This window comes from Mycteria americana, chromosome 8 (assembly GCF_035582795.1).
Source record: "Mycteria americana isolate JAX WOST 10 ecotype Jacksonville Zoo and Gardens chromosome 8, USCA_MyAme_1.0, whole genome shotgun sequence".
Taxonomy (NCBI): domain Eukaryota; kingdom Metazoa; phylum Chordata; class Aves; order Ciconiiformes; family Ciconiidae; genus Mycteria; species Mycteria americana.
In genome coordinates, this window is record NC_134372.1 from 9,925,604 (window position 1) to 9,938,409 (window position 12,806).

The following is a 12,806-nucleotide window of genomic DNA, read 5'->3' on the forward strand; positions in this document are numbered from 1 at the left end:
TTTGTCTTTGGTATTCATGCAGGTGCTTAAGGGTAAGCCTGTGCTGAAATACCTTCCTAAACTGGAGTCAAACAGTTGATGAAGCCGCAACAGTTGTACACCCAAGCTGCTGGGGAAACAAGTTCTGTACTGCCACAACAAACCTTACTTGAGCTTTTCTCATTGTGTCCTACTGCTCATAAATATTAAAAAATAAACTCTGTAACTTTTGTAGTGTGGAAAGACCTGTTAAAACATGGTGCCACCTGAACTAGAAACTTCAGTTTCCTGTGCTGAGGTAGCAGATCGGAGCATTTGAGCCTGTTCTGTGCTGCTGTGAGTGAAGTCAGATGGCCAGGTTAGCTCCTGACCTGGGTGTGAAGAGCTCACCCAATCCACCCTGAGTGCAATGATGTCTTATGTTGCTCCAGCTGCTTGTAAAGCAAATACCTCTGCTCTGTCAGTTAGCTCCCTGCAATTTGTGCTGGGGGGTTTTTTTGCATGCAGGTGACATACATCTGAGAGTATTTAAGCACACATTCTTCTCATATCCAAAATTAAGGAAAAATGATAGCCAGAGTGATAAGGAGGAGTCACAAATTGCAGTTCTGAGTTTAGCTGTTCTCCTGGAGTTCTATAAAGCACTTACCTCCTCTTTCTGATGTTGCTTTGTCCCTGTTTTGAGAAGAGAGTTAAAAATTTTAAAAGGAAAAATTGGGGGAAGGAGACATCCCTGCTAGCTGCAAGAAGGTAGGTCTTTTCTGGCAATACTGAGGCATTTTTTTTTCCTGATCAAATGCTACCTGATTTCTCTGAACAGTTCTTCTCAACTTTAAGCTGTATCTTCTTGCTGTGAATGATTTATTATCCCAAACAACTAGCTTATTTCCCACAATTTCTTAGAAGCCTTGGAGATCTCTCTCATTTGGCATTTCTGAGTCTGTCCAGTCATCTCTTGTAACACGGACAATTTATTAGGTTTGATTATTTGTTTTCCACAGCCTTGCAGTGCTTAACTCCTTAAATGATCTGAGTGATGAAGGGTATGTCAAAAATGAAATTTTAATAATATAGATAAAGTATGATGCTGATTCACATGTTCCGTTTATGGGTCAGTCTGGGTGATGCTCGTAGCCTGCTTGAAATCTGAGCAAGTACTTGAATATTTGAAATAGGTATCCCCAGGTTTCTCAGTTAATGGACAGTGGATATAAATTGAAGAGTACATAACGGTACCAGCTGGGCTGGATATTCTGGTAAGGGCAGTCTGCCTCGGTTCTGCTGAATGGAGGTGTAGTTTTTGTGAAGCTCTGGCAAGATAACTGCATCTCACAAGATTTGTTTTCTTCACAACCCTGGGCTGTGGTTGCAGCTTTCAACAGGAGAAGGTAATTGTTTGGATCCCGGTGGCTGCTTTGAGGATCTTGCTCCACCTGCCCCTGCTAGCATCTCAGCACTTCTCTTCCTCACTCCGTTCACATGCTGCAGTATTGGACAAATTTTAAAACAGGTATTGTTGTTATAGCCACCTGCATCACCTTCAAATCTCTCGTGTGCCAGTCATCTCTGCTGGTCTCTGGTCAGCTGAAGTGTTGGAGATGGGGATCACATTTAATTTGTTCGCCTCAGTTTCACTCTCTGTTGTTGCTTCTCCTCCGGCTGCTGGTTGTGTCGCTACGAACTGCAGCCCCTGCTGGGGTGGTTCTGCCTGCGAGGTCTCCCGCTCCGTGCAGCTCTGTGCCATTGCTGCCTTGCGCTTAGGAAACGTGGATGCAGAGGCGAGGCTGGGCCTGTGTACGTCTCCCGTAACGGCCCACAAGAAGCGCACAGGTCTGGCTGTAAAGAAGTTGCTCTGGGATGCTACTGTTTATGCAGATCCGTTTTAAAGGGTAGTTTGGGGGAGTGAATAGTTCAGATCCCGGTTATAGTTTAAATCCAGGCTGTATGTGTAAAGAATGATCTGTGCCAATTGCCCAGACCAGGCAATCTGCTGACGCTCCCTCCAGGAACAGGGATGATTAAAATGACCTGGAGGTGACTTCAGCTCTGCGGTTTGGAGGGCTGGGGGACCGGACTCGATTGCAACGGCCAAACGCCAGCTGCTCGCCCCTTCCCTGTCCCTGACGGGGAAGGGCTCGAAACGCTGCTGCCGCCCCGGCCGGCTTCCCCCGGGCTCGCTGCGCTCGCTGCCCACGAGGTGGCAGTAGGTTGAAGGGAAACCCCGCGGCGGGGCGAGCGCGGCGGGCGGCGGGGCGAGCGCGGCGGGCGGCGGGGCGAGCGCGGCGGGCGGCGGGGCGAGCGCGGCGGGCGGCGGGGCGAGCGCGGCGGGCGGCGGGGCGAGCGCGGCGGGGCGGCAGCGCTCGGCTCCCGGGGCAGCGGGTTTCCCTCCAAACGCCGCCCTGGGAAGCGGCTCGGCTGGAGGAGCCCACGCGGGCCGTGGGTGGGCTCCCCACCGTCTGACCCCTGATGCCGGGGTGCGTAGGGGATGGCTGTGCTCCTCGCTGTGTGTCCGCCAGATCCCACCCGTGTCTCTGGGAACGGGCGGAGGTGAGACTGGGGCAGCCGGAAATCCCGAGTGGATCCGTGGGGTGCGTGCGGGCTGGTACCTAGCTCAAGCCCGGGAGTTCGGATGCTCATCGGACACTGCGTCCGCTGCATCGTGGTGCCTAGGTCAGGCCCCGAATGCCGCAGCCCCCACGTGAATAGTTACATGTTAGATCTCTGCGGAACATCACTTCACGCCTCAATAGGCCAAATCAAGTTCCCCCATAAAAATAGTTGTCCTGGAGTGATCGCATGGCTGAAGTCACTGGGAAAGAGCCCTCGCCTCCAGGCCAGGGGCTGACAGTAGGAGGCAATGGCAGGAATTGGCTAAAAATTTGTCACCCTGTCTTGGCTTAGGGGCATTCTCTGCAAACTGATTTCTGGGTCTTGCATCAGAGCCTGCAAAGGAAACACCAGGGCAGGCAAAACATCACCAGATTTGCCACAGGGAACCTGAAGACACAAATCTGAAGACCTCGCTGGGAGGCAGCCCCTAGCAGAGGGCACTGTCACCGGGCCAAGCTGCAGGAGCAGCAGCACCGCCCGCACAGGTAAATGTTGTGTATAAGAGTAACTGGAGTCCTATTGCCGTCTGACGTGGATGATGACCCTGGCTGGAGGAAACGCTGGCTGTGGGAGGAGAGCAGGAGTCAGTGCTGCTTGGTGGTGGGCGTACTAGAACACAGCTGGAAACAGTGAGCGCTAGCAGGTGCTGCCCAGGCTGTAAAACAGGCAGGGATTAGTGCTCTGCAGGTGTCCGTATCTTGTCGTATATTTACAGGCTGAAATAACGTATTATTTATGCACAATGATGCAGTGGAGAAAATCCTTTGAGGTAATATGTTTTGAGAATATGGATGCTGTGACAGAGCAATCTGTAAATGGACCAGCACAGGCTTGAAGAAGGAAACCAGCCCCTTTCTGTCCTGCCCTTCTGGGGGACGAGGCTGAAGCGCAGTAAGTTTTTCCCGTCAGAGTGTGATCAATGGGACAATCATACGACGTGTTGATCAGGAAAAGGATGTGGGAGTTTGAGTGGAAAAACCGATGCTATCGTGCTAATGGCATAGAGCAGCAGGAAGGATGGCAAACAGGATACTGCACCGTGCTCGGCGCAAAGAGCATGAAACGATGCTGTGGCTGCAGAGGCTGGAGTCAGCTGTGGTCTGTATTGCGAGCATGGGAAAAGCTGAACCAGAGAGCAGGAAGTTACTGATCTTATGCTGCTCAGCTGGGAAGAAGGGCTCTTTGCTGGGTCTTTTGAGTAAAAGCAGGCAAATGTTAGGCAACATCCCAAAGCTGTCAAAATGGTGGAAGAAATGACTGGAGGAAAACTTATTTTTAGTTGCTTGGAGGCTCCAAAATGAGAGCAGTGGGAAGCTGAAGGAAAGTGGGGGCTCTTGGCAGGACCTCCTTGTACCCAGGGCTTTGCTGGGAGGCGCAGTTCCAAACCTGGTGATAAACAGGTTCAAAACAACACCCAAGGGAATACGTTTATACCTCTCCTGGTAGGTGCTCTAACACCCTGTGAACGTGCCTAGGAGTGGGAATGTGCTTGTCATCATTTTTTGGAAGTTAAAGTTTGGTGCAGATGCTATAGCAGGTCATGCAATGGGAAGATACTCCAGCAGTAACTCTTCCAGTGTCACTTTTAGTTATCTTTGGGGTAAATCAGTATTTCGGCAGGCTTGAAAAAATGTTTGTATGTGAGATGGCAGTGCTTCCTGGCCTACAGTTAGATCTTGGTCAGGGGTTTGAGCTTCATGGCTAAAAACTTACTACCAAATTTGCACAGGCACATATGAAAGCCAGACAGGCAGCCCTCGCAGCCCAGCCGCTCCTGAAGGTTTTCAGCAGAGTTGGCTGTTTCTGCAGCCCAGCCGTGAGCTGCAGAAGTAGGTGTGTGAGCCAAGTGCTCAACTTGCCCTCTTGTGACCACCATAAAAATGGAAGTGTTTAAATCTGAGAGCAAGGAAATGTCTCTTATTTGTACTCTTTTGGAGGACTGCCTCACAGGGAAGGGGTCCCATACGGAACAGGCTTTTTTCATAACAAGCTGTTAGGGTTGCATGCGGTATATAAGACAATTACCCACCGTGAGTCGGGAAAGCGTTATCTGGTGAGAAGCACCGGCTACGTTTGCTTCTCAAATTGCATGTGTTTGCAGTGTTTTGTAAACCAGATGTTTAAAAATTAAATATCTGTAATTGAGCAGAATATGCTCGTCCAAACATGCACCTGCAGGCACCCTCGAGCAGGTCTGTCACCCCCGTGCGGGCTCCCAGCCCCCTTCTCACCTTGACGCTGTGAGCACCAGCGGGTGATATTGCAACGTTGAAGTGAACCTGGGCGGTGGAGTGAAGGTGCACTGAAACAGGTCGTTGATGTAACTTGCCCTAAAATCGGCCCAATGGTGTGAATTGGTATCAACTCCAGTCTCTTCCAGCTCGCCTTTGGCACTCGGGGTGTTGCTTGTATCGCAGTAACGTTTGCATGTACATAGCCTAGTTTACAAAACTGCCTTGCATCGGGGTTTGCCCACCCTCCTCATGTGCTGACAGTTTTATCCTAGTAAGATAGTGGGTATTGATTAATTTATTTTAAAAGCAGCCATGTGCTTGTCATTCCTTGTTGGGTCAAAATGCTCTGAAGTCACCCATGCCTCAGCTTGCTGTTTTAATTAGAAACACGGACTCTTAAAACAGGATTGTACTGTCTCCAACTATTCAAGGCATGGCAAATGTTAGTGCAGCAGAGTGTGAATCGCTTGCCGAGAGCCATCCTCTACCCTGGCCTCACATCTATTACCAAGTGTAAACTAATGAACAAAGAGCTGGCGTTTGTCACAATATCCAGTGTAAGGGCTTTCAAAAAGTGCTGCAAGCTGACATGGAAAGATTGCAAGAGACTGCAGCCCCTGACCTCAATAAAGGCTTCAAAGGAAGCTCCCGAAAAGTTTTTTGCAGCACAAAAAAGGCAATTCTCCTCGTAATGTAGCAGCCAGCGCACTTTAATAGCTAAAACTACGTGAAGGCTTCTACTGACTGGATGGAAACGGCATCTTTGTTCTGCATGTAAATGCTGTTCTGTAATGTCTTTTTTTTCTCCATTAAAAAAAGGACTTGCGTCTTACGAGATGAAGGTACCAGCTTACACAAGCAGCCCACCCGCAGCGACCAAGCTGGGCAGTGTGCGAGGGAAGGAGGGGCTGGGGAGCAAAAGCCACGCAGATGCCAGTCCCTGCGTTCCTGCGATGGGCTGGGATGCTGAAGACCCAGCTCCCAAAGAGAGAGCAGACCCTGCCCCTCTCAAAGAAAAAGGTGGGGAAATCGGCGACTGCTCAGGCACCCTCCTTTGCTGTGAGTCTGTCTGTCCCCGGAGTGGTCTGGGGGGCTGAGGGAGCCCGGGGGCTGTGCAGCGCAGGGAGGAGGCAGCAATGCAATGTGCAGCGCTGCTTTGGGGGGGAAGAGGCTGCTGAGCTCGCACGGCCGTTGTGCTGCTTGCTTGGCCGCGGCCATAGCTTTGGCCGTTTTCCCTCTCGGCTGCTCCGGCCGTTTAGCTGCCCGGTGTTGGGGTTGTGCTCCGTCGCACACCAGGTCATTGGCTTTGCCCGCAGCACCGTCGTTTCTCTTGTCAGGCTGCAAGTCCTAAAGCCAGAGACAGACCCGCTCTCTGCCTGTGCGCTGGACTGTACCCCGCTGGACAGCATTTCCGAGGCTGGGAACCATCACTGCAGAGACGCTGGCTGCTGGGGAGAGGGGAGACCGGGGCAGCTCATCTGGCCAAAGCCGTTTGTCTCTAATTAAGCTGAAAACTGTCATCCTGTCTTGCCATGGGCCATGGGCAGCTGACCCTCACTGCCACAGCTGCATGGGCGAAGGGGCTGTACCCAGCGGCACAGACAGAGCAGGTAGCTCCCATCAGAGACATTTTTCCAACTCTTTTTTTTGTTTGCAGATATTTAAGGTTTCCCATGAGCTGCAAGCCCCAGTGTAGGGAGTGGAAGGTGACAAGCACCTGGTTTGGCTCTTTCCCACAGCCCAAAGACAATGTCCGTGGGACAAAGCTAAGTACGACTGCCTACCGTCAGCGGCTCCCTCTTTGCTCAGTCCCCCCAGTGCTGTTACGGACCTGGAGTCCAGGTGATGGGGAAGGAAAGGGGTGCCATGACAGTCGTACGTGTGAGACACAAATGGAGACTGTGCCAGCACCAGGTAGGGAGGTTCATGCACATCGGGCTGGGCTGGAAGACCACCTGGAGGCCGGTTTTAGGAAGCTCAAGGTGGAGGCAAACGCTTCCTCCTCTCCTTTTTACACCTTGGTGGGACCTGGGAGGATGTGGTCCCCTGGCCAGGAGGATGAGGGACAAGGGGCAAACAGAGGTGAAGGTAGAGACACACATGAAAGAACCGAATTTCCTGGCTTTTAGGAATTTAACCCTTAGTGTCCTCTCATCCTGGATTTTGTTTGCAAATCAAAAATGGGGGAAGATTTTGGTAACCCCATAGTATCACCAACAGTTTGTTAAAAGACTAATTGCCAAGTAGCTTATGCATGTGGGACCATTAGTAATTCTGTAGCTATGCAAATTAAAACAGTGATGTATGATTTATAGCTTTAATAATGTTCTGAAGGCTCTTAAATTTTAATCACTTGCAACATCCTTTTTAATATTCAATTACTTTATTAACTAATTAGGTCACTTGCTGAAAAAGCACATAAGGCTGGTGCTATTTTAATATCAGCTGAACATCACAAAATACCTTTGAAATAGTGTAAATGGTTTATTTATTTTAAATAGATCATTAAGATGCTATAATTAATAAATCAATTACAAAAAAAAAGACAAGAAACTGATAGATGCCAAACCACAATAGTAGTGGCTTCTCTGCTTACTTTATAAATGTTCACAGGGATGCTGAACTCCGTGAACGTTGCCACTGAAGCACCTTCCTAGATAATTCATATTCAGCTGAAGGGATAAGGTTCAAGATATGCTTGGTTCATTATAGATGCTTTTTGTATGAATTTAGCTTTCTGATTGATAAAAGCTCCACAAATGACCTTGAAAAGTTAAAGTATTTAAAATGACAGCCCTCCTTTACAGCTTGCTCTTTTGTCTGTCTCAAAAAAGATAAAACCGTAACATCTTAGTCCTGCTAATGCTGGGATGAAAGGCAGAGCTCTTGAGGGAGGGAAGGTGGGTTGCTAATCAGCGACCTACCTGCTCTGCTCAAAATGGACCAGCACTTGCCCCTGCCCGGAGGCACAGGCTGTGGAGCACGGCAGCACTCGCATCCACAGCAAGACTAGAAAAGCGTACCCCTGCAAAACCCACGAAGATGCTCGTCTGTAGTGCGGAGGTTTACACCTCCAGTTTACACCAACCCTCGATGTAAAACCTGAAGTCTGAGAAGTTAAATTTGTCACCAGTGTGGCTGCAACTCTGAAACAGACTTTGAATAATCTTCTGTTTTAAAACTTAGTAACTAAGGGTAAGAAAAATACTAGTCTAGGAATTAAGTCAATCTTTTTAACAGATTTTGGCTTAAATTATGTCAATGTGATGATACAGAGTGCAAGTTTTCTCTTGAGAAGCTGCTGGAAAAGATCTGCAGTAATTACAGAGCACTCATCTTCCCATTTTAACTTTCCTTGCTTCCATTTTCTCGTAACTAAAACCTGTAAATCAGGGGGCAAAAAGCTTAATGCTATGGTGATCTTTCTGCTGAATGTAAGACTGCCCTTTACAACTGAGTTGCAAAGAAAACAATTCCAAATATCAATTTACAGAGAGTTTCCTGGGAACTAAAATGTGTATGGTCCAAGTCTGGCTCTAAAGCAGAGTCCAGGTGAGGTACAGGACCACTACTCCAGTTCCCCAGAACCAAAAATAAAAGCTACCCCTACCTCTGTCCCAGGGGGTCTGCAGACTGCTTATTCAACAGTTGACAGTAACTTGTACCATTATTGTGGCTTAAGATGAATTCATAGTTTTTTTTCTTAGACAAATTCTACCTAGTTAACATTTCTCATCAAAATAATTATCACTGCTTCAAGAGGTGACTGTTCAGTGTGACTCGCCCTTGAAAGGAAGAACATACTAGACTAACGTGGGCTGAATGAGACAGCTGTGCAGAAGGGATAAGGATCCTAAAATAATGCTGAATCCACTTCACATTTTATGGGAGCTGCCACAGGAAATAAAGGTGCTGAATAATACAAATATAAGATACCAAATGTTGCTACAGGTGGGGACAACATATGATGCTACACACCTTGGAACAAGTGCAGATACAACTCTTAAGGGGTCAGAGATATTTATACAGTCAAATGAGCTCAGAGTCACTGTTTTTAAGAGTGTTTATTTCACCCTACAGCAATCCTGTTGTACAACATGGCTCAGGGGCTGTTCTTAGTCTCCTTACAAAGCCCCAGGTCTCAGTCAAATAGGTGCATTTTTATCACATTCCTGTAACTTCTCCCCAGTCATTTATTCACGTGATTGATTCCCATGTCGCTCAAATCATTTGTGTAGGAAAAACACCCACATCCTCCTCTCTCAAACCAAAAAAGACGGACTAGCTGGAGTGGCAAATAAAAGGTCACCAGTGCCTCAAACACAAGTGGTATGGGAGAAATAAGGAGGCAAAATGCAGCAGAAACCACCCGCAAAGCTTTGCAAGCGCAACCCTCTCCCCCAGCCCCTTGCCGTGAGGCTGCAGCCGCCTTCTCCGCCCCGGAGCCGCTGGTACCGAGGAGCAACTGTTAACCTCCCCAGCTCGATTCAATGTGACAGTGACACTTCACAGCACATTGCATCCAATCTCATTTGAAGCTGACAAAGATTGTTTCTGTTTTATATATATTGGTTTATTAATGGCCTACAGCCTCTTAAGCAGATGCATATTCATTAGATAGCCAGCTGTTAGGAGGTTCCCAGATGTCGAAAGTAGCTCTGTCTTGGAATGCATTCTTTTTTTTTTTTTTCCCTTATCATGAAACAAAGTAATTGTAGCTCTATTAAAGAACGAGTTAATTACTGAACCAGTACCTTATGGCATGATTAAAAAAAAAAAATTGGCAAATTTGTGAGGGGTAAAGACATTTTTGAAAACAGAGATGAACTGAGCCTTTGCTGTGCTGTACACACGCAGAACTTGCGTCGATGCAGAGACCTGGATTACTCCATGTAAAAAGCCCCCAAGCTGCAGACATCCAGGGAAACCCCAAGTTCTGCAAAGGCACCTTTCTTCTTTTTCCACATTCTGCAGAATTTTTCTCTTGCCTCTTATCTTTCCTTATCTGAATAGTGGACACAGAAGCACATGAAAAATGAAAATGAGACACATCTCAATTTTTAAAGGTCATTTTGCATGGAGAAGCAAACTTCCACAGCATCCCAGCTAGATAAAACTATAACCACTTCATTGAACAAGCTGTACAGATTGACTTACAAATGCCACAGGCCATCCTTTTCAGTCTCACAACATTAACCAGGCTCACCTAGTTGTCTTTGCAACTTACTATTTTTTCCTTTCTTCTTTCTTTCCCCAAAGAGCTAAAAGCGGCTCCCAAAAGGCAGGTCTTAGCAGCACGACTAGAACAATAACCATCCTCCTACCACCACCCCCAGGAAGCCCTTCTCCCACTGAAATGTTTAAAATGTTAAAGTCAGCTCCAAATTCAAGTGGTTTGGGGAAAAAGGTTCATGCAGAGTCTGTTTCTGGCTAATGGGAATGTAGTGCACGGCCCTTCACTCCATCTCAACCCACCACAACAGCCTCCGAGGAGCAGGCAGTACAGCGCTGCTTTCTCCCCACGAAGGAGCTGCACTTCAGTTGCCAATACGGGAAGAAGAGGGCAATTCCTGTTCCTGTGCTGCCGGCAGAGCTCCTGGGTGGAATAATTGGAAGCACACAGGTATTCAGTACTTAGTTTCTAATTCCCTCATTCATACTTTTAGTTTTTGCCAGTCAAATCTGTCAGCAAGTACCTGGAGCTGTACAATAAGTGATTTTTCACTGTGCTGACAGTTCTGAGTACTAACCAAAAAAAAGGTTCCTTTACAGTCAAATTAAATATTTCACTTAAAACAAAGAGTTTCAATGTGTGTGCAAACCCAATGGGTTCGCATGAAACAATTCTGAATTTTAGTCAGTGACAGCTTAGAATAAAACTTGAGGGGGAAGGAAAAAAAAAAGCAAAAAAAATCACATCTCCATTAAAAGCTTTAATCAGAACCAAGTGATGGTACTATAAAATGTCATATGCTATAAAAGTGTTTACAGTCATGCACAGAGGAACATGGAGGCAATTTTGTAGAGTGACTCCTGGAGCAAAGGCCTCTGAGAATAAAAGTGTCTTTAGATATTTGTTATCCTGTTATAGTTGATATCACCTTGAGTATACAATGCCTGCCTGCATTATGTAAACACTTCATTGATAAATCCCTCCCTCACCTCCCTTAAGCTGTGTCAGACTGTTCTTAGCTGACAGATATAGCTGAGACAGATGCTGCTATAAATACCCTTGTTTAGCTGTTTTGAATATAATTTCTTTTGTAGAACATGGTGGGTGCTCTAGTTATCACTGAACTTGCACCTGTGCTGGAATTTATTACTCCTTTGTAGACATCAAGATGCATTTTTTGAATGATTCCATAAATACACACAGAGGGAATGATTCTGATCCCACTTTCTTCTCAAGTACAGACAACCGTTACAAAGGATTTCACTAATTTTAACCGAACTCTTAATAAGTTTAGAAGCTACAGAATGCAGAGGTGGTAAACTTTAGCTCTGATGACCAAACAAACAGTTAATTCCCTCTATTTACTCCCTGTAGGCTCCAAACTCCCATGGCAGTTGCTGCTTTTCAGCTTGGCGTGAAAAGATCATTCAGCTATGCCGGCAGCGGTCACAAGGCTTACAGTCTGGGTTTTTAAACCTTGCGCATGTTGGACACTACCATGATAATACAAGCACACATTTTTTAAGGGATGTAGAGTACAACTTGTGAATAGTCTGGAGGAAGAGCAAGGCAGTCAGATTTTTGCCAAGGGGCAGTGGGGGAAAGCCAAATACATGCCAGTATGATAGCACACCATGGAGTCGAGTGCTATGTAGCACACAGCCAGCCAAACCTAGGCTTCTGGACAGTTCGCCCTTACAGCAGGACCTGGCTTTAAAAATGAAGAAAGGAGTTGGACTGACTAACATTGTAGCATGACTCAGGTTATATTAGGCAGCAGCTGATAAGTGTCATCATTCATACAGTAGCTCATCTGTATTTTCACCTGGAAAGATAATTTCTATTTTTAATATATTATTTTGCTTGTACCTGAAATATCAGAAATGGAAACATTTTATGATACCCATCTTAAAAAAGTTCAATACTTTTTTAAGCAAACACAACCCATTTTATATTCCGTCTTTCTCTAAAAATATAAACCATATTCTGTTAAGCACTGCTACCTATGACCCATGTCTTTTAACTCAGGGAGGGAATGGGATAAAACTTCCATGCAACAGGCTCTTGTCACTGCAGGCTGAAGACGCATGGGGATGCACCTGGCCCATGTTCTGAAGGAATCTTTCTGGGTTTTCTTTTCTGATGTTTATTTTGGTTCAAAGGACTTCCTTCTCATCCACCTGTAGACAATCTGTCTGGCTGAAAAAGCTTCTTTTCACACTCCATATAACCTTCTCCATAATTAGGATACTGATCCTTAAGATAAACAATGTATGGTAGGGGTAGTGAATCAGTTCAGTACTACAACTGCTCCAATAAGCCTGTGTACCCTTGACTAAGATATAACGGACACAACCACAGAGATCCACTCTAAACTGACCGAATGTTTTCCACTGGAATTATTCTAACCCCTGACAAATGTGCTTCATTATAATGAATCTCTTGATCAGAAGCTAAATCACTGGTTCCTCTGAAGAGATACGAGCAACCTAAACAAGGACATGATCTTCCAACTCAAAGCCAACTATTTAACCAGCTAAACTTACCTTAAAAGGACAGCATTGTGAGTAGACTCACCCTACTCATCAGAAAACCTTCTAAAGACTATTGAGAAGCACTGCAACCCTTCAGCACTACTAAGATAGCAGCATTGACTATAGGTTTAGTTTTCCTTGCCACCCATCTACCGCCCCAGGAACTAGCTTTCTTCCCACCAAAATTTTGCATATATTGAACCAGTTTGAATCTTCCAATCTGTTAGAACTAGAGGTTTTGAAGATGATTATTCCACATAAGTTTGAAGGTTTCAG